This window comes from Panthera pardus, unplaced genomic scaffold, assembly GCF_024362965.1.
Source record: "Panthera pardus isolate Hobbes unplaced genomic scaffold, ASM2436296v1 HiC_scaffold_26, whole genome shotgun sequence".
Taxonomy (NCBI): domain Eukaryota; kingdom Metazoa; phylum Chordata; class Mammalia; order Carnivora; family Felidae; genus Panthera; species Panthera pardus.
The window spans coordinates 6,974,335-6,999,050 of NW_026526832.1; the positions used below are offsets into that span (position 1 = coordinate 6,974,335).

Genomic DNA, 24,716 nt, shown 5'->3' on the forward strand with positions numbered 1-24,716 from the left:
TGTTGGTTCCAAAGCCAGGAGACCCCAACATGTATTATTTCCTTTGATTCCCACAGCTGAGTTCTGAGAGAGGCAATGTGGTCCCATTAGACAGACGAGGAAACTAAGGCTTAGAAGAGCTTGCCGCTTTCCTGGGGGTGGGGGGTGCAGCAAAGGGAGGCAGAGTCCGTCTACTCTGCTTTCTGCCTCCCATCACAGGCCCGCACTCTGTGCTGTGCGGAGCAATGGGCTACAGTTCTTCCTCTGACTCTTGGTCGCTGTGTGGCTTGAGCAAGTTACCTGATCTCTCTTCACCTGTTTATGGTTATACCTACTTTCGAGGGTTGTCCTAAAACAAAAGTTGGTATCATATGAAGGCGCCTAAAACAGTGCCGGGCACGGAGCAGCTTACACGCATGGTTGCTTTCTTCCCTCTGCTTCAAGATGATGTGGTTTTGTGAAGTTGGGTGAATAATCAATCTTGCTCAGTTTGAGGTTTTCAGGGCCTAGCAGAAAGCCAGGCATGGAGCAGACACTTAATAAATATTTGTTGAATGAATGGATACACAATGCTTACATCTACTGATGCCAGCCATCTGGATACTTAGAAATCTAAATGGATGGATTCTTGACTTTTCATCTGCTTGTTGGATGTTATTCCAGAATATAAGCAGCAAAAACGATCCAAAACATAAAAATATGAATGCACTCAGGTCTTACGGATGCAGATTCTTTGGGAGAAATGTGTGAACCAGTGGGAGTCTGCATTGGGCTGTATTTAAAGAAAGGGGATTTGTTATTTTCAAATAACTTCAGCTGTGTCACCAGGTTTATTTATTCGCCACCCATCCATCCATTCATTCAATCATTCAACAGTGGCCTAGAGGGGCTCTTAGGGCCTCTTTTAATAAACAGGGAAGGAAGATTATCTGGAGCATGTCAGTTATTTGTAGATAAATAGAGGCTTCCAAACTGCTCTTGGGAGCTTGGAAACGGTTTGTTCTCAAGTGTTTTAGACACTCCTCCAATATCCTGCATGTACTGTTTCTGTGTACCATCTCCGAAGAATCCTTGTGCTAATTCGCAGTCATTAGTGGAAATGCTGAGTGCATCTGTTGGGTGTGTGGGAGTGCGTCTGAAGAGGAAACGCTCACACCGGTGGGGGGGGGGGGCCTTGCTCCTGAGAAATGGGGTCTCGTTCTTGACGTTGAAATGATGTATGGACTGAGAGGAGTAAAAATCCCTCGAGCTGGTGAGGCTGGGCCATTATTCTTAGAATCAGAAGATGGGTGCAAGAAATTCCTCTTTTTTTTTTTTTTAATGATTCAGGCAGACAGTAATACCTTCAATCTTCTGGAATATTTGTGGCTATGTAGTCCCACACTAAAATGACTTATGCTTTCGGGACTCCTAATTGTGTGTTTTCTGTGCCTTCTTTCTGTCTCACAGATAACCACTTCTGCAACCCTCAGCGTGCTTATTGCTAGCAGTTCAGCACCTTCCTTCTAATTTGTTGGCTGTTTCCAATAGCTCATGGATTAAGAAAAAAAACCAAAAGTAATAATGACAAAACCAAACCCAAACAAACAAAATCCTGGAAGGTACGCCTGTTAGGACAATTTAAAAAAGCAAGAGTTAATAGGATCAGAATGAGTCTGAGGGGACTTTCAGTGAGCACGTGCACTTTGGAAGCTGGGCTTTGTGGGGTCTATACTGGCTGTTTGGGGGTCTACTTCTTTGTTCTTGATTATAAGCTGTACAGATTCGGTAAGACATTGCGCCAGCCTCATGGCATCCCTCTGAAGCAGGGATGTGGCTTTATTTCCCAGAGGAGACGACTGAGGAGGAAACAGAAAAGTGGGAGTAATGGCTTTCCATAGGGCATGGCTGTCAGGACCACACTGAATGCAATGGTAAGATGGTGTGTTTATTTGCAAACGGCCGCATTGACTGCTCACCTGTCATCATTTTGAAGCTGAGTTTTTAATACTTTGATCAGAGCTACTTGTTTCTTGACCTCTTTGAGAGACCTTCTGGGAGATTCTGGCGTCAGAAAAGGAGTACTTGACTAGGAGTCAGGGGTCAAGAGTTGCGGTCTAGATCTAGCTCTGTGAGGTTGCTTAACCTCTCTGAGCCTGGATTACATAATAGGAGGGCCTTGGTTGAACCCAACATTTGCTAGGATCCCTCTAATTGTACCTTGCGTGTCTTTGATTTTCTGTGAGCTTCGGAGCCAACCCTCTTCAGGGGCCAGGGGAATGGCTGTACAAGGACAGCCCGTCTTCCTGTGGGGAGTGGCTGAGTAGCTGGGGTATCCCCAGAGCATCACGGCCACAAGGTGGGCTTATGCCAGTGAGCTCCTAGGCCTCCCTCGCCTCGGGTTCTAGGAGGACCTGGATGGGCTCCTCAAGTCCTTGCTCTGTTCCCCTTGGCATCCCTTTCTTTCTCTGCCTTTATCCTCCTCAGCCTCTCCCTGCAGGAGCCACCGGCAGGCATGGCCCATTCTGTAGCCAATTCTGACCAAGGCAGGAAATGGATGTGGAGCCTCAGCCTGCCACTGGAGGGATGAGAGGACTGGAATTTGGTCTCATGGTTTCAATCAGTAATAATCGTGCCTCGGTTAAACCTCAGAGGCGACGGTGCTACCACTGCTCAAAGCTGATAGTAAGTGGTGTTCTTCAGATGTGGGATCTGGAGGCTTAGGCACGACTTGCAGGCTCCTGGGTGCCTTCCTCCTGCTCTTAGTCTCCTTTGCTCAAATCCAAATGAGGATTGGGTGTGTCAGAGTCAGCCGGGCAGCCCGCAGCTTCCAGAATTTCCTAGGCATCCCCATCCCCCAGTGGCATCAGCAGCAGACTCCCAAATCCACAATATGATCAGACTCTTGTCTAGTGTTCTAGACCCTGCCCCCTCTTCCTTGTGCTTGGGGCCTCCCCAGGGCTCAGCAGCCTGCTGGGCAGGGTCCTGCTGGGGATGGACAGCCCAGGGTCCCACCGGTGACTGGACTCTGCTGGTGTCTTTTCTCGTCTCAGTAGGGCCAGATCCTCTGCTGTCGCCTTCAAGAATCATACCTGAGCTTGACTTGCATGGCTTAGTGCCCTCACTAGAGTTGTCCTCCAAGGCTGGGACGAGCAGCTCAGGGTCTCAACGCACTCGGTTCCTTAAGTCTGTGTTTCTCATGTCCCTAGAATAGCAAGAGCAGACCAATAAATTGAAAGATTGTCCGAGTTTGGGGAGAAAGCATTCTGGGATGCGATTTAGGCTTGGAAGACACAGGTCTCCCTAAAATCTTCTTGAGAGACATCGTTGGGCCTGAGCTGTAACTAATATCTACTAAGCCATAATCCTGGAAAAGGTAACTTGAGGAAGGTTGTAGTGATGGAAGTTTTTGGTGTTTAAGGAGCAGAACTGAAAATGGAGAAGCCAAGGGGGGCTATAGAATTCGTCAGGGTGTCTGCCCAGAGGCAAGTAAGTGCTGATTCTAGACAACAGGTGTTGGGCCTCAGACAGAGAGAGGGGAACAGGGGTTGCTGCGAATGGCCCTAGGGCCATGCAACGCCCAGGCTTGATTCTGTGCTCCGTAGTGAATCCAGCCACTGCTGGCCACAGGGTGTCCCTTCAGCCTCTCCGCCAGGGTTTACTGTAGGTGAATGCCTGACACTCTGGCTTCTTTCAGTCTTCTCTGAACTTGCTGTTTGACAAGCAGAGCCCAGGTGAGCACTTCCTTCCTGGATATGCTGGGAGAACAGAGGTCCAGAGCATGCAAGGAGGATCTCAGCTGCCAGCCAGGTCTTCCGCCTGTGCTAAGCCCGTCAGCAGCTGTGGGCAGGGGTGCCTTCCTGATCTCCCCCCGGATGGGAGCCTGGCCTCAAATATGGGGAACAAAATTGGGGTGCAAATCCGGGAGGTCTCTTCACTCCCAAGTGCTTCTTCCATCAGTCCCATGGCCACCTGGCCAGGCTATTGTTGTTCACCTGGAAATGCTCACAGGCAGGGGTCCCTCCGGAGTCCTCTGAGACAACTCTCAGGGGACCAAGAGGGGAGACTCTTCCTTAAGGAAGGATCTGGGGGTTAGAGCGGAGTTGGAGAGGGAGTGAAGCCCACTTGAGGTTCTGAAAAACCTCCCCTAGAGTCTCTGCCGGCTCTCACCCACCCCTCTGCCTTTGATGGGGCAGCAGCGCCTCCTGGTGGCCACCATGTCTGGCCTCCCCTCCACTGTCCCCACTTCAATGGCTTCTGATTTTTTCCCCTGGTGGGGAACTCTTCTCCCAGGGCCACCACTGCCCATGATTCTTTCCTTCTATCCTTTTCTTTTACCTATTCCCTCCACTTTTCCTTTTGAACTCAACTTTTGTCTTTTGAAACATCGCTGCCGAAAACCATCCTGTAGGGACAAGATGGATGGATAAACTAGTACTATGGCTTTAGCCACTGATAAAGCGTGACAAGTTAGCACTGTGCTGGCCGTTACTGGGGCTGGAGCAAATACATCTCTTTCAATGCGCCATTTGTCTCTCAAACTTCCTACATTCAACTCCAGTCGTAAACAACTGCGATGTCCTGATGCCTCGCCTGTGCCAGTCTCCGTGTTGGGAATCTACTCTGTGCCGCCTTTTACTTTGGTCAGGGGCATGATCTTCCTGTTGGGGAAGATGAGGGGTAGGATGTGCATACAGTTGGATCTCCAGCCTGCCTTGCCCCAAATTCCTCCTGACCAGTTACTGGTCACAACAACCTGGCTTTTTTTTTTTTTTTTTTTTTTTTTTTTTTTTTTTTTTATCTTGGTACCACCAGATTCAAAAGCACCCACTCTTAGGAGTCCAGAACGAGAGTTTTCCAACATCTCACATGGGCCCCAAGTAGGGGTTAAAGGCAGTTGTTCAAAGTTAGAGACCTTTTATTTTCCCAAAAAAGAAAACGCTGAAATATTCAGATAAAAATGAGGCTTATAGGGGCGCCTGGGTGGCTCAGTCGGTGAACCGTCTGACTTTGGCTCAGGTCATGATCTCACGGGTTGTGAGTTCGAGCCCTGCATTGGGCTCTGTGCTGATAGCTCAGAGCCTGGAGCCTCCTTCGGATTCTGTGTCTCCTCCTCTCTATGCCCCGCTCATGCTCTGTCTCCCTCTGTCTCTCAATAATAAATAAATGCTAAAAAAAAATTCTTTTTAAATGAGGCTTATAATAGAGAGAAAGCTCCTGGCCTGGGTTCCAGTCCTGACACAGATAAGCACTTGCCTCCTGCCTCAGGCTTTAATTTCCTGATCTGCACAAGGGCCGGAATACCCCCCAAAAGTCCCCTCTCTGCCCTGCAGTTCTCTCCTTCCAATTCTTCTGCTTTTGTGCAGCCAGGCAGGCTAGGATGTGGCTTTGATCTACACAAACTGAATCCTGTCCTGGCATCGGCTACCTCCCACCCACTCACATGGATTCTGGGCTTTCATTTTTGCCAGAGTCATATTTTTCTGGTGTTTATTTTTAAAAGGTCTGCATCTGTGGTGACCGTCTCCCATTTGGAAAATTAACTGCTTACAGATGTTGCGTGTGGCAGAGCATTCTCCCAGGCGATGAAACCACTGGGGTTTGGATATCATTTCAAAAGGAAGAGGAGAGAAGAAAAGCTGAATGTCTCTGATGTAGGTGGCAGAACTTCTTGACCTTCTATAAAATGCCCGAATGAGATCTACTTTTAGAAATTGCAGGGTGGAGAATTTCTTAAGGTTTGAGAGCCCAAGTGTTAAAAAGCTCTCACTGAAACGGTCATTTGTGGGATGTCTGTGGCTGTGGCTGCCGGGCTGGGGCTCAACTAGCTCCTTCTATCCCTGCACACAGAGCCCTTACTCACCTTCACAGCCACGGTCAGCTTCGGCTGGTCCAGGCAGTGACTTCCCTTTGGGTTCAGGGTGGCTCTCTGAGTTTAGGTAAAGGGCGCTCCAGTCGAGAGCAAAACCCAGCAGATCTTCCTGACCCTGGGGTCCTGGGTGTAATCGCTGGCTCTCCGCCCTGTGCTGTCCTCCCCACCTTGACTCCCCCCGCCTTGGTTTCTGTCCTCCTTAGTCCCTTCCTCTTTGAGGCCTCCATCCCTAGGTGCCACCCAGCTCTCCCACCCCACACACAGTGGAAAACCGGTCTGGGCCTAAAAAAGACATCTGGTGAGATCCTGTGGGACTCCCATACAAAGCCCATTTCTGTTTTCTTATTCATTCAGCAAGTTCCAAATCCAGGCTCGAGAATGGAAACTAAGGGGGAAGGGTCACAGCCGACTCTGTGCGGGTACTTAGGGTGTGTGTGTGTGTGTGTTGTCTATATAGTGTGTGTGTGTGTGTGTGTGTGTGTGTGTGTGTGTGTGGTTTGTACACACGTGGTGGTATTTCTGGCTGTGAAGAGTGGACAGACAGAGGTCAGCTCCTTTCTCTAGCTGGTTATCACCCTGGGCCAGACAGCTTCCTTTCTACAATGTTTCTATTTCCCTCACTTAGTTCAGTGACCTCTCTGGTCTCCAGTTCTCCCACTGGTAGGCAGATTCCTGCTGCCTTTGTCCGGTGAGAGTGACTAAGAAGAAATGAAAGTTTGATTGGGAAAGGACCTTAGAGACTATCTCTAAATTGTAATGAATCTGACCACTGTAAGTATGAGAAGATTGAGGCCCAATCTGCACAGTCTGCTTGAATTTCATGCTAGTTCAAAATCAGTAGATTTAAACATTGTGGTCATATTACTTTGTATTTCTGGCAAGATTTTCTTTATGAAAGAGAACTCAAAAATGAGAGAGGGAATATATATAATGTTCATTGCGGGTATTTGGATGCAGGTTTAGAATATAGAGATTTAGAAGACAATACTCAATTTTTTTTAACGTTTATTTATTTTTGAGACAGAGAGAGACAGAGCATGAACGGGGGAGGGGCAGAAAGAGAGGGAGACACAGAATTGGAAGCAGGCTCCAGGCTCTGAGCCATCAGCCCAGAGCCCGACACAGGGCTTGAACTCACAGACCGCGAGATCGTGACCTGAGCTGAAGTTGGATGCTTAACCGACTGAGCCACCCAGGCGCCCCAATACTCAATTTTTTTAAGGAGGAAAATTACTAGTCACTTGTTCAAAATCCTGTAATATAAAAATGGGAGGAATAAATTGAGTATAAGGTAAGTTTATGATTAGGGATAGTATTTACTCTTGGAATAAGATAACTATTAAAAAAAACAGTACACAGGACTGGCCATTCAGTAGGAAATATTGATAAGTTGTACTCAAATCTTCACACACACACACACACACACACACACACACTAAAGGGAAACATAATTATTTTTCAAAGAAACAACATGAAAATTTATCAACCACATCTATCATTTGGAGGAGCGATGTCTGGTACCAAGTGGCAGAAGCAGAAAGAAGGAGAAAGGAGACAAAGGTCAAAGGCCACTGATGGATGATAAGACCATAGGAATTAGGACTCCCTTTCAGTAGTTAAAAGGTGGGGGGAAAGTTTGTCTGAGATAATGCTCCTGGCTGCTCAGGGTTTACATATTAGCATATCAGAAAACATGCTTTTTGTTGTTGTTTTTTTTAATCTAGTATCCTTTCATCATAAAATATCAAACAAAAATATCCTTACAGTTAAATCTCAGACAAAAATGGAGAACTTGACCATTGTTTCTTACGTGATCACACAGAGAGAATCTTTTCTTACCCTATGAGCATTCTCATGATTTTGAAGGGCTTCTTTTTTCTTTAAATGTTTGTTTATTTATTTATTTATTTATTTATTTATTTATTTTTGAGAGAGAGAGAGAGAGACAGAGTGTGGGTGGGGGAGGGGCAGAGAGCAAAAGGGAGACACAGAATCTGAAGCAGCTCTAGTCTCTGAGCTGTCAGCACAGAGCCCAACACAGGGCTTGAACTCATGAACCGGGAGATCATGATCTGAGCCGAAGTCAGATGCGTAACCGACTGAGCCACCCAGGTGTCCCATTGAAGGACTTCTTCAGCTGAAAACCATGACAACCTTGAGGGGGGAAACTGGTCAGGCTGCCCACAACCTTTAACCTGCCCTGGGGCCTCTCACAGACGATAGGCATAGACCCATGGCTTACGCAAATGTGCAGATTCCCTTTCTTCTGCTCACCATCTGTTTTCTAGTTTATTTGTACTTGACCCACATGATGCCTAACAACTGGTTTGACTGGTTTTTGTTTCACTGAATAGATGAGACTAATCTATTTGGTGCCTTGTGGAGGCAGATCTCAGCTCTGGGACACATGGCTTGCTGAGGGAACAAGGCTCCCTTTTCACGGAGGCAAGTTTGAGGTATTTTGATATGGCAGAGCCGTAAGGATATGTTCTCAGTGGTTTCAGAGTGGGTCTGGAAAAACCAACAACCAACCACACCACACCCAGATGGGAGGCACTAGAAACAGTGGTTTAGTGATGGGTCCCAGAAGGACATGGACTGTTGGAGGATGCTGACGTAATCCATGCCAACCACAGGGTTGTGGACAGTGGCTGCAGATGGTAGGGACCATAAGACAAACCAGGTGCAAGGGCGGGGTAAGGGTCCGGCATCTGGGCTAGCTTGAGTGCCAGTCCATAGTGGGCATCCAGACATTGGTGGACCACATCAGAAATATGGTGCCACTTTCCCCAGTATAATTCTGTTCCCAACTCCAATGTGTGGATTTTTTCACCCACACCACCAATTCTCCAAGGCCAGTTGGGTATTCTACCATTCAACTCAATTCTGACCCTATCTACCTGGAGACAGTGGGAGATCCCACAAGTTAAGGGCTCAGTCCTACGGACTATTCCCCTCTCCCACTTGACACCAGTTGCAGGTTGTGACAGGTTGTCATCTCTGCTTCTGACCTACTGGCTATAGATATAGATTCCAATGACCTCTCCTTGGGTTTGATGAATTCCCTGGAGTGGCTCATGGAGCCCAGAGAAGCATTTTACTTCCTAGAGCTCTGGCTTATTATAGAAGGATATAACTTGGGAACAGCCAGTTGGAAGAGATGCACAGGGTGAGGTATGTGGGAGGGGGCCCAGAGCTTCCACACCCTCTGCAAGAATGCCAGAACCACCACATGGTCACCAACCCGGAAGCCCTCTGAATCCTGTCCTTTTGAGTTTTTATGGGGGGGGGGGGGGCCTCATTACACAGGTGAGGTTGATGAAACGATTAGCCATTGGTGATTGAACTCAATCTCTAGCCCCTGTCCTCCTCCCCAGAAGTTAGGAGGTGGGACTGAAAGGTCCAATCACATGGTTGGTTCTTTTCGGTGCTTTTTATTTATTTTTTATTTTATTTTATTTTTTTTTAATGTGTATTTATTTTTGAGAGAGAGATAGAGCGTGAGCGGGGGAGGGGCAGAGAGAGAGGGAGACACAGAACCAGAAGCAGGCTCCAGGCTCTGAGCTGTCAGCACAGAGCCCAATATGGGGCTTGAACCCAGGAACCATGAGATCATGACCTGAGCCGAAGTCAGGTCAGATGCTCAACCGACTGAGCCGTCCAAGTGCCCCCTTTAGGTGCTTTTTAAAAGTCACCTCATTAATATCAAGTCTGGTGTGACTGAAAGGGGTTTGTTATATTAATATCAACACACTTTTATTGCCCTTATCACTTAGGAAATTCCAAGAGTTTTAAGATCTCTGTGCCAGTTCCTGGCACAAAGAGCAAATATATAGTTCTTATTATAAATCACAGTATCACACTTAGGCTCCTATGCAGGCAAATGTAATATTTTATTTGCATGGTACTTAAAAAAAATTTTTTTTTAATGTTTATCTTTTGAGAGACAGAGTGTGAGCAAGGGAGAGGCAGAGAGAGAGAGGGAGTCCCAGAATCTGAAGCAGGCTCCAGGCTCTGAGCTGCCAGCACAGAGCCCAACGTGGGGCTTGAACTCATGAACCGTAAGATCATGAGCTGAGCCGAAGCCAGGTCGGATGCCCAACCAATTGAGCCACCCAGGAGCCCCTATTTGCATGGTACTTTTAACCCTGAGTCTAGCATGAACAGCTGCTTGATGCTGACTTTATTATTACTATTATTTTAGAGAGCGAGAGAGTGTGTGTGCATAGGAGAGAGGGACAGAGGGAGAGAGAGAGAGAATCTTAGGCAGGCTCGATGCTCAGCGACAAGCCCAAGGCGGGGCTTGATCCCAAGACACTGGGACCATGACCTGAACCGAAACCAAGAGTCAGACACTCAATCAACTGAGCCACCCAGGTGCTCCGATGCTGACTTTTACAGTTGCTCTAATTCTGAGACAAGTTGGCCCAACACATTTGCTAGGTATACATGATTGACTTTATTGTGCAAATTTAAAATGCTTTAATATGCTCCCCCAATAAATTCTTTGGTTTGGAATTACCTGTTATTGATATACATCATATCTTAAGGCTAAAGAAAGGAGTTATCTTTTTGTTAATGTAAAATAAGGTTCTTCCTAAACATGTAACCAAATGCTAAACAAATAATGAAAAGAATAGCTATGGAGCGTTTACTGTGTGGCAGGTACTTTGCATATGTCATTGCATATATGACCTATGAGAATGCTGTGATGTAGGTATTATTATTCCCATACTACAGAAGGGAATATGAAATTTCAGAAAGGATAAGTAACCTGACTTCAGGTCACACAGCTTGTAAGTGTCAGAGCTGAAATGTCAACCCAGGTTATATCGCTACAGATTTCCAGCAATTAACCCCTCTGCTATACCGCTTCTAAACATATATATATATATGTATATATATATATATATACATATATATATACACACACACACATATATACATATATAAATATAAATATAAATATAAATATATATATATATATATATATATATATATATATATATATATATTTAAGTTGGCTTGAAGAGCTTCCACATTGTTATCTTGTCCGGTGTCGGTCTGTGTGTGTTGCTTGGGCTAGTGCCATCAGGCAGAAATGCCTAAGGAAATCCTTGGTGCAATGACAGTATCTTGGCTAATACTGAAGAGTGAATATTCTCCAAAGGGTAGAGAGCGTCAGGCTGGAAATAGGTAGGGTTTTCAGGTGGCCCATTCTTTACATTAGCAAGCAGACTTTTTTTTTTTTTTTAACATTTATTTATTTTTTGAGAGACAGAGAGAGACAGAGCACGAGCAGGGGAGGTGCAGAGAGAGAGGGAGACACAGAATCCGAAGCAGGCTCCAGGCTCTGAGCTGTCAGCCCAGAGCCCGACGCGGGGCTCGAACTCACAAACCGTGAGATCGTGACCTGAGCCGAAGTCGGACGCTCAACCGACTGAGCCACCCAGGCGCCCCGCAAGCAGACTTTGAATGCTAGAATTGCAATGCTTTCCTTTAATTTAAATCTAAAGGATGCTTTATTTTTATAAATATGCTAAATAGGATCAAATTACTTTTTTGGAAAATCAAATTAAAATGTTACCATTATTTAAAATTTTATATAGTTTTTCAGGGTGCCTGGGTGGCTCAGTCAGTTAAGTGTCCAATTCTTGGTTTTGGCTTAGGTCATTATCTCACGGTTTGTAGTTTTGAGCTCCAACTCGGACTCTGCACTGGAAGCCTGCTTGGTATTCTCTTTCTCTCTCTCTCTCTCTGCCACTGATTTAAAAGACTGTTGAGGGTAAGCCTATGATCATAATGCTAACATGATGTTGAAGAAAAAGGTGTAGGGGTGCCTGGGTGGCTCAGTCTGTTAAGCGTCCAACTTCAGCTCAGGTTATGATCTCACGGTTCATGAGTTCAAGCCCTGAGTCGGGCTCTGTGTTGACAGCTCAGAGCCTGGAGCCTGCTTTGGATTCTGTGTCTCCCTCTCTCTGCCCCACCCCTGCTCTCACTCTGTCTCTGTCTCTGTCTCTCTCTCTTTCAAATATAAAATAAACATTAAAAAAAAATAAAAAGGTGTACAATTCAGAAATTTAGCTGAAAATACAGGTGCATTTTGTAAACAGTAGTTTTAATTTTAACAAGGACACATATAGCTTCAGTCATGGTGAAGCTATATGCTATATAGCATGTAGCTATATGCTATAATCTTTGGAACAACCCAAAGATTATATGCATTGTTTTAAACATATTGTATTATTACTGCCTGAAGGTGGGACGTCTTGATGAAAAACATACCAAATCTGATTTTACAAACCCTCAGCTATAGCATGGGAATTGCAATGAAATGCTGTTAAGGCAATTAGATTTAATTTTGGCAAGTTATGAAATATTAGTACAGCTAAGAAAAAAACCAGAGATCCTCAAATAAGGAGCAAATCTTGATCTTTGTTGCTTACTATAAATGATGTTAGCAAAGGTTTACAAAAACGGAAACAAAATGACCAAATCCCTGAACTCTTTTAAGTGGTTATTTCACTTTGAAAGGGATTCTAAAAACGTATTTAAAATTTGAGAGAAAATTTTTATGGTTAAATAGAAAAAAAACTGTGTGATAAATATCCAACAAAAGTATAATTCCAGTAAAATACAAGGAAATTTGAATAATGGAACAAAAATGTTTGCATGACTATGAAGATTTGCATATGTATAATCTGAAACCTGGTTTCTATAGACTGTTTTCTGGCCACTCTATACTAATGTATCATCTTGTTTAGAGGCAAATTTGAACAAATATATCAAAATATTGCTATTTTCTCAGTTTTCTTTATAATAAACCATTCCAGAAAAATGTTCAAGAAGATGAATTTGTGAAGTAGTGCATAGATCCAGATATTGTTTTAAGGGAAACTAAAAGTCACTATATAAGTGATAGTAAGTTATATAATTAAAATATTTTGTGTTTCCAGCTAATTTACCATATATGACAACACTAATTTACTATATGTGACCTCATTACAATTTTCAGCTTGGTATGTAAAATCCATGGTTTGTTTCCAAGCCAAGTATTGCCTTAAGAATTTCACTGGTGATTTCGATGGTTACTACCTTAGCAGGATGTTTCCCTAAATTGGAATAGCCAAATTTGGCATCACCGTGAACAATTTTGATTATAGCTACATAATTAACTATTTGTTGAAATGAAGGACAAGAAATATAGATTTTTACGGATTAAATTTATGATAAATAATTGAGGTGTCTTTACTGTATTATCCACCTGAACGTGATCAGTTCATCAAGATATGCAGCCAGACATGTACCATCAGTTGTCTGTGATGTTTTGCCAACTTTTAGTCATTAAAAACCAGAGCTTTGAGCACATTTTTCAATTTTGATGCTACAAATGTCTTATTTGTCAAGAAAGGAGGATAGGACATTCTATATTTATTAGTTTCTAGCTTGATTTATAACTTTTAAATATTTAGACATATGGTATCTTGGGTGGGCTTGAATGCTGGGCTGACTTCCAGATGAATGGGCACGTGGCTTGGAGGAAAAGGCTTGGGAGCCCACACCTGGAGGGAAGATTAGGAAATGAATTTGGGGTTAAACTGAGAATTCTTCACATCTGAAGGTAGTGTCAACCCAGCACTCCTGTCTGCTAAGATAGCAGTTCTCAAACTTGGTTGCCTATGAAAATAATCCGGGAAGCATTAAAAATGCCTATGCCCAGGCCCCACTGTCAAGAGCTTCTGATTTAGCGGTCTTGGTTGAGACCTAGGCATCAGCATTTAAAATTTAAAAAAATATTTATTTATTTTTGAGAGAGAGAGAGAGAGAGAGAGAGAGAGAGCAGGGGAGGGGGAGAGAGAGGGAGACACAGAATCCATGAAGCAGGCTCCAGGCTCTGAGCTGTCAGCACAGAGCCCAACGTGGGGCTCAAACTCATGAACCACGAGATCATGACCTGAGCTGAAGTCAGATGCTTAAGCAACTGAGCCATTCAGGCGCCCCTTAAAAAATATTTTTTTAAATGTTTATTTATAAGCATCAGCATTTCTTAAAAAAAGCTCTCCAGGTGATTCTAATGTGCAGTTAGGGCTGAGAAGAGTTATCAGTAGCTTAGCTAGCAAACAACATCCTGACAGGTTGAATGAGCTTCGCAGCCAGGTTATATACTATGGCCACATTTTGGTTACATTATGTCAGGCCTGAGTCATACTCAGGTTGGACAGGGCTGGAATAAGAGACTGTCATTAATGGAGAACCAGCAAATGAGCCTCAGGTTCATTCATTCGACGGGTATTTATTTTGTTTCTACAATATTTTAGGAACTAAGTTTAGGGAATAAGGATAAAGGAATAAGGGGAACAGATATGTAAACAAAATCAATACAGTGTTACAAATATTATAGTAAAAGTATATATGGAATACAGGAAGGATACACTTCCGTATACGAAGGAAGGAAGGATAGATGATGGGGGTCTTAACTGAGTCTTGAAAGACATGGGGTCATCACCGGGCTGTTGCAGTTGATGACCAGGAGTTTGTATCCCTACAAACTTCTTGAATTGGGCAGGATGGGAACCCCAGGTGTATTGAGAGCAGAAAGAGACCTCTGGGCACAGCCAAGTGGGGGAAACAGGAATGGAGGCTTTGAGAGGATGACCGGCTGACTGCTTTTTGTTCTGGAACCACTTTTAACAGAGCCTGGATGCATTTTCAGAGCAATATCTTAAAGCATGTTCAAACTGGGGTTTTAGGAGCGCTTTCCAAGAGCTCCAATGGAATGGGAAAGGAATCCAGTTCCAGATCCTTAACTTCCATATGTATTTTTCCTGGCTTCCCTGCTAAAAAGCAGGTGATTGAACCATTCTCCCAGCAGCTTCAAGCTGTTTCTCCTCTCCCACAATCACCTTCCATGCTTTCCACAGGCAAACAGTGACTCCTTGCTCTTTCAAATCTCCCTGTGATGTAACCTCAGAGGCACCAAATAAAGGGATTCTTTGAAACATCCGTTCCAGGGAGCTCCTTTAATGATTAATCAAAGAACCATAAACCTGCCTTCTGGTTTTGTATCTTAAACACATTTCTTTTAAAGGTAAAACACAGTGTTAGACAAGGGTATTTTCGGCCCATTTGGTGATGTTTTGAATCCTAATATATTGCACAGTGAGGAAGTTGGAGTGAAGGCAACATTACTTTAATCATCGATCTTGCTTCTTCTGTCCCCAGACTAATGAATCCCTCTTGGAGGAAAATTCCAGAAGAAAGAAGCAAAGAGAGCATGAAAGAAATCCTGAATGCTAAAATGGCTATTTTCGAAGGTTTAACATAAGCAATTCCTTTCAACCATTCTCACACTCATTCTGGGGTGCCTCATTAGCTACAAAAAACGCACATTTAACTAGTGGAACCAATTAGTGATGCTGATTCTTTTCATCTTTTTTGAGATTACCAAGTTATTCAAGATACATTTAACAAATATATGGATAAAACATGTGTGATTTATTTTCAATTGCTCTGGGTCAATAAAAGACTTAAATGCATATTATCAAATCAAATCAAATCAAATCATGGATTGATTAAATCTATTGCTTATCTTACTTCATCTTATTAAATATTTAATATTTTCTGTTACCTACGAATAAAAATGCAAAGTTATATGATGAACTGATTCGTTTGTTTTCTTTAGTAGTATATATCTTTCTCTGTCACTGAATAGATAGGAAAAGTTTGATTACAATGTTTAATAAATTATTTCTGCTTTTTAAATGTGGAATTTTATTTATTTTTTCCCAAAACCTGAACACCAGAGTTTGAGAACACATGCACACACTGAAAGAATATTATTATTTTGATCATACTTCTTGCTTCGTAAAAAACTTACAATTTTTGCTACTCATTACTTTCTGCTATTACAAGTTAAGGAAACAGAAACAGCACATTGATGAATCATCTTGTTCTCCAACTTTCATTTTTAAAAATTTTAAACAAGTTTTTACATATTTATTAAAGTAATATCTATACCCAACGTGGGGCTTGAAATCACAACCCTGAGGTCAGGAGTCACATGCTCTTCCAACTGAGCCAGCCAGGCACCCTGTTATTTTATAACTTTTAAAACCAGGGATAAAATTAAAAAAAAAAAAATTAAAAAAAAAAAAAAAAAGGGGGCGCCTGGGTGGCGCAGTCGGTTAAGCGTCCGACTTCAGCCAGGTCACGATCTCTCCGTCCGTGAGTTCGAGCCCCGCGTCAGGCTCTGGGCTGATGGCTCGGAGCCTGGAGCCTGTTTCCGATTCTGTGTCTCCCTCTCTCTCTGCCCTTCCCCCGTTCATGCTCTGTCTCTGTCCCAAAAATAAATAAAAAACGTTGAAAAAAAATTAAAAAACAAAACAAAACAAAAAAAAACCACCCAGGGATAATTAATTATGCAGGTTTATATCACTCTAATATTGATTTGGCTGTTATTTCCCATAAATAGAATGAGCTCATCTAGGGTCCAAAGTTTTAGCATAAACATAAAAGAAACACAATGATATTAAATTCTTTTATCAGAAACTATTGCATGGGTAAAAATATATTGAGATTACCACGAGTTCCATTTTTCCTAAACCTTTTTTAGTATATTGGTTTAAACAGGTGGTTCTAAGTGACTGAGTAAAAGGTATACTTGTTAGTCACTTGACAAGTCTTGGAAAAGCATTTTTGCTATACTTTTCAGAAAAAAAAAACAAAAAACAAATGCTATTGCAAGATGGCAGCTTTCTAATTTGTTACTTTCAACTACTTTGAAGAAAAAGTTTGAGTTGTCTGTCACCTGTTGCTCATTAAAAATGCTTTGGAAGATGGGGCGCCTGGGTGGCTCAGTCAGCTGAGTCTCTGGTGGTGATCACACAGTTTGTGAGATTGAGCCCCGCATCAGGCTCTGTGCTGACAGTGCAGAGCCAGCTTGGAATTCTCTCTCTCTGGCCCTCCCCCACTTGCTATCTCTGTCTCTCTATCAAAAATAAATAAATAAACTTAAAAAATGCTTTGGAAGAATATCACTGTGATCCTTGGCATGTAACTCAGGAGTAGTTGGAAGAAGTAACATTCCTAATAACAAAATTCCTACTTCTAGCCACCCCTCATACAGACAAGTTTCTTAGTGCTTACTACTATTACAATGAAAAACAGAACAGAATTGTTCCAAAATTCTATCTTTCTGGCAAGGGGCACATGAATTAATTGGAAAATTAAGACTAGTTCTTAAGGCATGCATTTCTTTTTCTTTGGGGCCAAGTGCCTGGCTGGCTCAGTCAGAAGAGCATGTGACTCTTGATCTCACGGTTGTGAGTTAGAGCCCCACTTTGGGCATAGAGATTGCTGAAATAAAAAAAAAGAAATGCATTTCTAATGACATTTTACTTTTTATGTGACTGTGTTTATGTTTACGTAAATGTTGTTATGTTTAATGTTTTGATCAATTGTGTACTAGATAATAATACAGTGACAGTTCACTTGAGAAATATTTTTACCATTTAGCCTTACATAGGGTCACAAGAAATTTTTTTTAAGTTTATTGATTTATTTTTTAGAGAGAGAGAGAGAGAGAGAGAGAAAGAGAACCAGTGAGGGAGGGCCAAAGAGAGAGAGACAGAAGATCTGAAGCGGGCTCTTGTGCTGACATCAGAGAGCCTGATGTGGGGCTTGAACTCATGAACCGTGAGATCATGTCCTGAGTCGAAGCTGGATGCTTAACTGACTGAGCCACCCAGGCACTCCAAGAAATTTTTTTAAAGAATTAAATTTAAGTTACATATTTGGTGTGAGAAGTATGAAATGGTGATGAGTAAGACTTTCAACTATAAAAATATTCCATTAGGGGCAAAATCCTGTGGGAGAAGTAATGGAAATACAAGTTCAAGCAGAAAAAAGAATGACAAAAAATTTGTCTGTTAAACACTAGGTTGCTAATGTAATTAAAAATTATTTTATAATTGTATAGAGTAAAATTAATTATTTTAATGTGCGGTTTTAAGAGTTTTGTTAAGGGGCGCCTGGGTGGCGCAGTCGGTTAAGTGTCTGACTTCAGCCAGGTCACGATCTCGCGGTCCGTGAGTTCGAGCCCCACGTCAGGCTCTGGGCTGATGGCTCGGAGCCTGGAGCCTGTTTCAGATTCTGTGTCTCCCTCTCTCTCTGCCCCTCCCCCGTTCATGCTCTGTCTCTCTCTGTCCCAAAAATAAATTAAAAAAAAACGTTGAAAAAAAAAAAAAAGAGTTTTGTTAAATGCATAGAGTCATGCAATCCCCACCACAATAAAAATACAGAGCGGGCCCCATCACTGCCTCCCCTTTCCTTCCTTTGCCCGTCTGTAGATAACCCTTCTGCTAAACTCCTCCCCCCTCTCTCCCCTCCCCCACCACGCAACTACTGATCTGTTGCAAGTCACTATAGTTTTGCCTTTTCCAGAATGTCATACAAATGGGCTCGTACAGGGGCGCCTGGGTGGCGCAGTCGGTTAAGCGTCCGACTTCAGCCAGGTCACGATCTCGCGGTCCGTGAGTTCGAGCCCCGCGTCAGGCTCTGGGCTGATGGCTCGGAGCCTGGAGCCTGTTTCCGATTCTGTGTCTCCCTCTCTCTCTGCCCCTCCCCCGTTCATGCTCTGTCTCTCTCTGTCCCAAAAATAAATAAAAAATGTTGAAAAAAAAAATTAAAAAAAAAAACAAATGGGCTCGTACAGTATGTGTCCTTTCATGTCTGACTTCTTTCATTTAACACAGTGCGCTGGGGATTCATCATGCTGTGGTGTGTACTAATTATTCACTTCTTTTTATTACCAAGTTGTATTTGATCATATGATGTGCCACAGTTTGCCGATCCACTCGCTACAGAACATCAGGGTTGTTCTCAGTTTGGATTGTTAAGAGTCAGCCTCCGTAGACATAGTTTTTCATTCCTCTTGGTTGAATACTAAGAAGAGGATTGTTGCTTTATATGAAAAATATGTATTTCAGAAACTACCAAATTGCTTCCCAAAGTGGCTGTACTATTTTGCATTCCCACCAGCAATGTGTTTTTTTCTTTTTTCAATTTTAATTCTAGTAAGTCTCTAGTAGCATGTCATTGTGGTTTTAATTTGCATTTACTTGTTGAGGATCTTTTTGTGTGATTATTTGACACCCACGTATTTTTAGCGAAATGTCTGTTCAAGGCCTGGCCCAATTTTTAATTGGGTTGTTTGGTGTTTTATTGCTGAGTTTTAAGAGTTTGTTTTTTTTAACGTATCCTGGACATAGATCCTTTGCGTGGGATTGTGTTGACTCCGTAGATCAATGTGAGAAGAATTAACATCTTAAGAATGTTGTCTTCCAACTCATGAATACCGTATACCTCTTGTGTCTTCATGTATACTGGGTCTTACTTGATACTCCTTGTCTTTTATTGTTTTCAGGATATGGGGATGGCACATATTTTGTTAGACTTGTGCCCACGTATTCTGTTATCGGAAATGTATTTTAAAAAATTTTAATGTTTAAGTGTTCATTGCTGATATATAGAAGCATATTGATTGTGTAACCTGGGACCTAGCTAAACTCATTTACCAGCTCTAGGAGTATTTTAGTAGATTGTGTGGAATTTTCTACGTAGATGATCGTGTCATCTGTGAATAGAAGAACTTGTATTTTCATCTTTCTAATCTGTATGCCTTTTATTTCTTTTACTTGCTCTATTGTAGAAACAAAGACTTCTGATAGAGCACTGAATAGGAATGTTGAGAGTGGTCATCCCCGTCATACTCTCCTGATCTTAAGGAGACAGCATTCACCTTAAGTATGATTAAGTATGACACTAGGTGTAGGATTTTTTGTGAATGCCCTTTAGCTGGTTAAGAAAGTTCCATTCTGGGGTGCCTGGGTAGCTCAGTCGGTTTGGCATCTGACTTCGGTTCAGGTCATGGTCTCATGGTTTGTGAGTTGGAGCCCCGCATTGGGCTCTGTGCTGACAGCTCAGAGCCTGGAGCCTGCTTTGGATTCTGTGTTTCCCCTTCTCTCTGCCCCCCCCATGCTCATGCTCTGTCTCTCTCTGTCTCTCAATAATAAATAAATGTTAAAAAAAATAAAAAAAAAAAAGAAAGAAAATTCCATTCTGGGGCACCTGGGTGGCTCAGTCAGTTGAGCAACCGACTTCGGCTTGGGTCATGATCTCACAGTCCATAAGTTCCAACCCCAGATCAGGCTCCGTGCTGACAGTGCAGAGCTTAAAGCCTGCTTCAGCTTCTGTGTCTCCCTCTCTCTCTCTGTCCCTCCCCACTCACGCTCTGTCTCTCTCTCTCTCTCTCAAAATAAATAAACATTACAAAAAATTAAAAAAAAAATGAAAGTCCCATTCTATTCCTACTCTGCTGAGAGGTTTTATCAGAATGAATGTTGAGTTTTGTCCAATGACTTTTCTGATTATGTTTTTCTTCTTTAATCTGTTGATATAGTGAACTATGTGGATAGATTTTTGAATGTTGAACCAGCCCCACACTCCTGGGATAAACCTCTCTTGGTCATGATGTATTATTCCCCTTCTAAAATTTTTGGAGAATTTTTATGTATACATTTATAAGAAATATTGATCTGTAGCTTTCTTTTTTGTACTTACCATCTTTGTGTGATTTGGGTATTGGAGACTCACAAAATGAGTTGGCAATTGTTCCATTTTCTTATTTTCTCTTAAAGAGCTTGTGTAGAATTGGCATTATTTTTTTCCTTAAATGTTTGGTGTCATCAATCAGTAAAACTATTTGATCCCAGAGAGTGCTTTGATAGAAGCTTTTAAATTAAAAATTCAATTTCTTTACTAGAAATAGGATTATTCAGGCCATCCATTATTTTTTTATTGAGTAAGTGTAAGTAGTTTATGTTTTTCAAGGAATTGGTCCATTTCATCTAAGTTGTTGAATTTATGGGCATAAAATTATTCAGAGTATTTCCTTATTATCCTTTTAATGTTGTAGTGCTGCAATGACATTTCCTCTTTCATTTTTGACAATGGTCCTTTTCATCTATCTTGATCTGTCTGGCTAGCCATTTTTCGATTTTGTTGATGTTCTCAAAGAATCAGCTTTTGTTTATCAATTTTTTTCTATTTGTCTATTTTCAGTCTCTTCAGATTCTGTTCTTATTTTTGCTACTTCCTTCTTGCTTTTGGTTTCAATATTCTCTTTACTGGTTTCGTAAGGTGGAAGCTTAGATATTTGATTTGAGACTCCTATTTTCTTTTTTTCTTTCTTTTTTAAAGAGCAGCCTTTTTTTTTTTTTAATGTTTATTTTGAAAGAGAGAGACAGAGTGTGAGCGGGGGATGGGCAGAGAGAGAGGGAAACAGAATCCGAAGCAGGCTCCAGGCTCTGAGCTGTCAGCACAGAGAGGATGCAGGACTTGAACTCACAAACTGTAGATCATGACCTGAGCCGAGGTTGGTTGCTTGACCGACTGAGCCACTCAGGCACCCCTTTTCTAATATAAGTTTTAAATGCTTTAAATTTCCCTCTAAGCATTACCTTAGCTGCAACCTGCAAATTCTGAGAAGCTAGCTTTTTATTTTCACTCCATTCAAGATATTTCCTAATTATCCTTAAGTTCACTTTAACCCATGAATTACTATGTATCAGTTGCATTGTTTGCAAATACTTAGGGTGGGAAGGGACACAGGGGGAATGATAGGTCAACTTCAATGGGAGAGAGAGGAAGAATGTGAGGGTACAGGCTCAATTTAGCTGCATTATTATTTCTTTTGATGTCAGGAGTGCATCCTTGGTGATTTCCCGAATATTTGTACTTTATTTACACTTTAAATCTTTCTCTTTCCCTCTTTATATTAAGCAGTAAGCCAAGCTAATGTTTGTGCAACAACAGTTTGCAAAGTGCCTTCTATTATACATTAACTTGTTTAATGTCACTGTACCCCTAAAGCCATCATTCCTATGGTAAGGTCAGAAAAATGATGCCCAGCCTAGAGAAATCATGGGATTTGTCCTCGTCCTCCATTAGCGAGTGCTAAAACTCAGTTTTATATCCATATCTTTAAACTCAGATTTTCAAATCCAAGATTCTTTTCAAACACTACACCTTTGTTCTTGTAGCAGGCATATGAGCTTGCTTTAGGGGGCAGGATGCCAGGGGACATATTCTAGTGAGAGCCTTGAGGGGACATACATAGAGACTCTCCAGGTATACTCAGTAGGAAATGGCAGCCATGAGGATGGGGGAGTTTCCCAGCAGACTGATGACTGGAATCTGCTGGAAGAACAAAAGGGATACCCAGAGAGTGGGCCCTACTTGGGTAAGGGAACTCCCAGGCACACATAAGAAAACACCTGTATGCCCTTGGCCCCATAATCCGATTCCAGGTGCTGCCCTTCCTCTGTGCCTCTTGATGGTAGGAGTGCTGACAGGAGAGAGTCATGGAGAAGCCCATTTGATTCCCCACAGCAGCTATTCATCAAGGATCCTCCCTATGCAAAAAGTCTGCCTTTATTTTTCTCATCCATCTCGGAAGGAGAAAAGCCTGATTTGGTGATGGGAAGGGGAAGGGGCTCTGTGGGTGAGAATGGCCTTGCCTGGCGGGAATCTGGGCTGCTGCCTGAGCCACAGAGATCAGAAGGGATGCAACTGAATTTCCTACACGTTTTGGGACATTTCCTATTTCTGATATTTTGGCTCAGAAAATTCGGTGCTGAGAGGTATAAGAAAGTTGCACACGTAGCAAATGGTCAGAGCGCAAATCCCTGATCCGTTGCCTACTCTTGTAGCCTCAGGCAAACTCGTTACTCTCTCCAGGCCCTGATGCCTCAACTGTAAAATGGGCGTAGTAGTACTCACCTTGGTGGGTTTCCTGTGGAACCCAGTATTGACACCTTCATCTTAGGTTTTTTAGATGGGATGCTGCTTGAGGGCCAGGACCTTGCATCACCAGTGACTAGCATAGAATTGCACTTACCACGCTGCTGCTCAACAAGTGGTTGTGGACTATAAGTGGCCGGAGGGAAGCGGTAGGTGTTAGTGCGCCAGCCAAACCCAAGTTCAAATCCTAGCCTCCCTCTTTGTTAATTGCGTGAGTCCCTTCATTTCCTCCATCTCACTTTCCTTGTCCCAGTTAGACAGCATGCCTTGTTTGTTGTGGAGATTAAGGGAGGAAATGCGTGTGTGGTGAGCAATCAAATCACCACGGTGATGACTGTAGGTAGACGTGAGACAAACAGTACTGAACGTGGAGTCGGGTGGTCTGCCCCCAAGTCCCTGATCTGATAAATTACCAGCTCTCTGATCTTGGACCGGTCATCTAAACTTAACTTTCTGAGCTTTGTTTTCTCATCTGTCACATAAAGATGTTAAAGCTTCGTTGCCTCTGGACTGCTGTATGGTTCCGAGAAAGTGATGTATGGGAAAGTTCGACATTCATGAAGCCCTAACAGATATGAAGAATTATTATACTCTGAAAAAAAAAAAGAATTATTATACTCTGACCCATGTTTCCTCAACCACCTGAATCCTCCGCAGGATGTCTGAGACCCACAAGGGGCTCTGAGGGTTCAGTCCATTCCTTCCCTTGAAGGAAAGTTGCTTTTCATGAGAGTCTGCTGCCCCCTGGTGGGTGTCATCGCCACATTGCAACAAATTTTCCTGGAAAAGATGAGGTGTTTTGGCTGGGGACATCTACCAAAACAACGCATTCCTGCTCCTGATATCTGAAATTGCGCAGCCGCTTTTGGGGCTGGAGCCTCAGCACATTTGGGGCAAGGAGGAGACGAACTTCTACCCTTGCAGAGGAGCTTGCCGCTTGTCAGGTGGCTGGGAGTCTTGTGGCCACACTGCCATGCCACCTGCAGCAGAAAGGGTCCTGGAGGGTCCAGCTGCCGCCCTCCAAACATCTCACAGCTATGGCATTTTTCTGCTGGAAGAAGAGACATCTGGTAGGTGCTGTTTTGGGATCCAGGAGCTCCTACGTTATTGAGCTCCTCGTAGGCCCAGAGGGGATACATTCAGCCTTTCTGCCACTGTGTAATTTATTTTTCATCCCACGGACGAACATCTGCTAGTCCTTGCCCAATTACAAGGGCCTTATATTTTATTGCCAAAATTTTGGAAAAGTTAAGAGTGGAAGGCGGGGACAAGAAACTCAAAACCAACTATAATCTCATAGATAATCAATATCAACATTAAAAATCTTTTGTTTTCTTTTAAATATGTTAACTGTGGAAAGTTTGAAAGAATGATAGAATGAATGAATACCCATGTATTCGTCACTAGATTTGCCAGTTGTTACCGTTTTGCCACACTTTCTTCAAATCCTGCTCCTATGTTTTTTGTGTGCTGAGCCATTTGAAAGAAAGCTGCAGAAATCATAGCACTTTACTCTCAAATATTTAGCAGGCATTTTGTAGAAGTGAGGAACTTCTTACACAGTTACGACATTCTCATCACAATAAAAAAAATTTAACAATTTCATACTACACCTAACTTATATTCTATATTCCAAGTTTCAAATTTCTCCAATTGTCCCCAAAATGTCTTGTGTGTGTGTGTTTGTGTGATTTAAATTTGAGCGCTAATCAAGGTTTGTATTGGTTGTTATGTCTTTATAGTGTTTTTAGTGTAGAATAGCCCACCTTCATTGCCTTCAATTTTTTTTCATAGTGGATTTTTTCAAGAGTCTGGGGCTGTTGTGGTATAGAATGTCCCACAACTGGATTTATCAGGTTGTTTACTCACGTCTGGATTCAGGTTCGACATTTGTGGCGGGAATCCTTCATCAGTGACATCGTATGCTTCTTGTTGTATCACATCAGAATGCTACTGATGTCAGATTATATCACTGCCTTTTAATGGTCCTGTGCATCTGAATCACCTGAAGAGCTTTATTCTCAAT

The 24,716-nt window shown here is 42.6% G+C and overlaps 1 long non-coding RNA gene and 1 pseudogene across 3 annotated transcripts in view; one reads left to right on the forward strand and one right to left on the reverse strand.

The window, feature by feature from the left end:
- Positions 1-15,644, forward strand: part of LOC128773660 (uncharacterized) — a 157,575-nt gene extending 141,931 nt beyond the window's left edge. For all 3 annotated transcript variants that reach the window (XR_008418032.1, XR_008418031.1, XR_008418030.1), the window contains one exon: positions 15,053-15,644. This is a non-coding gene — a long non-coding RNA (uncharacterized LOC128773660). The remainder of the gene's footprint in view (positions 1-15,052) is intronic.
- Positions 2,556-2,639, reverse strand: LOC128773710 (U4 spliceosomal RNA; annotated as a pseudogene).
- Positions 15,645-24,716: the final 9,072 nt, after the last annotated feature.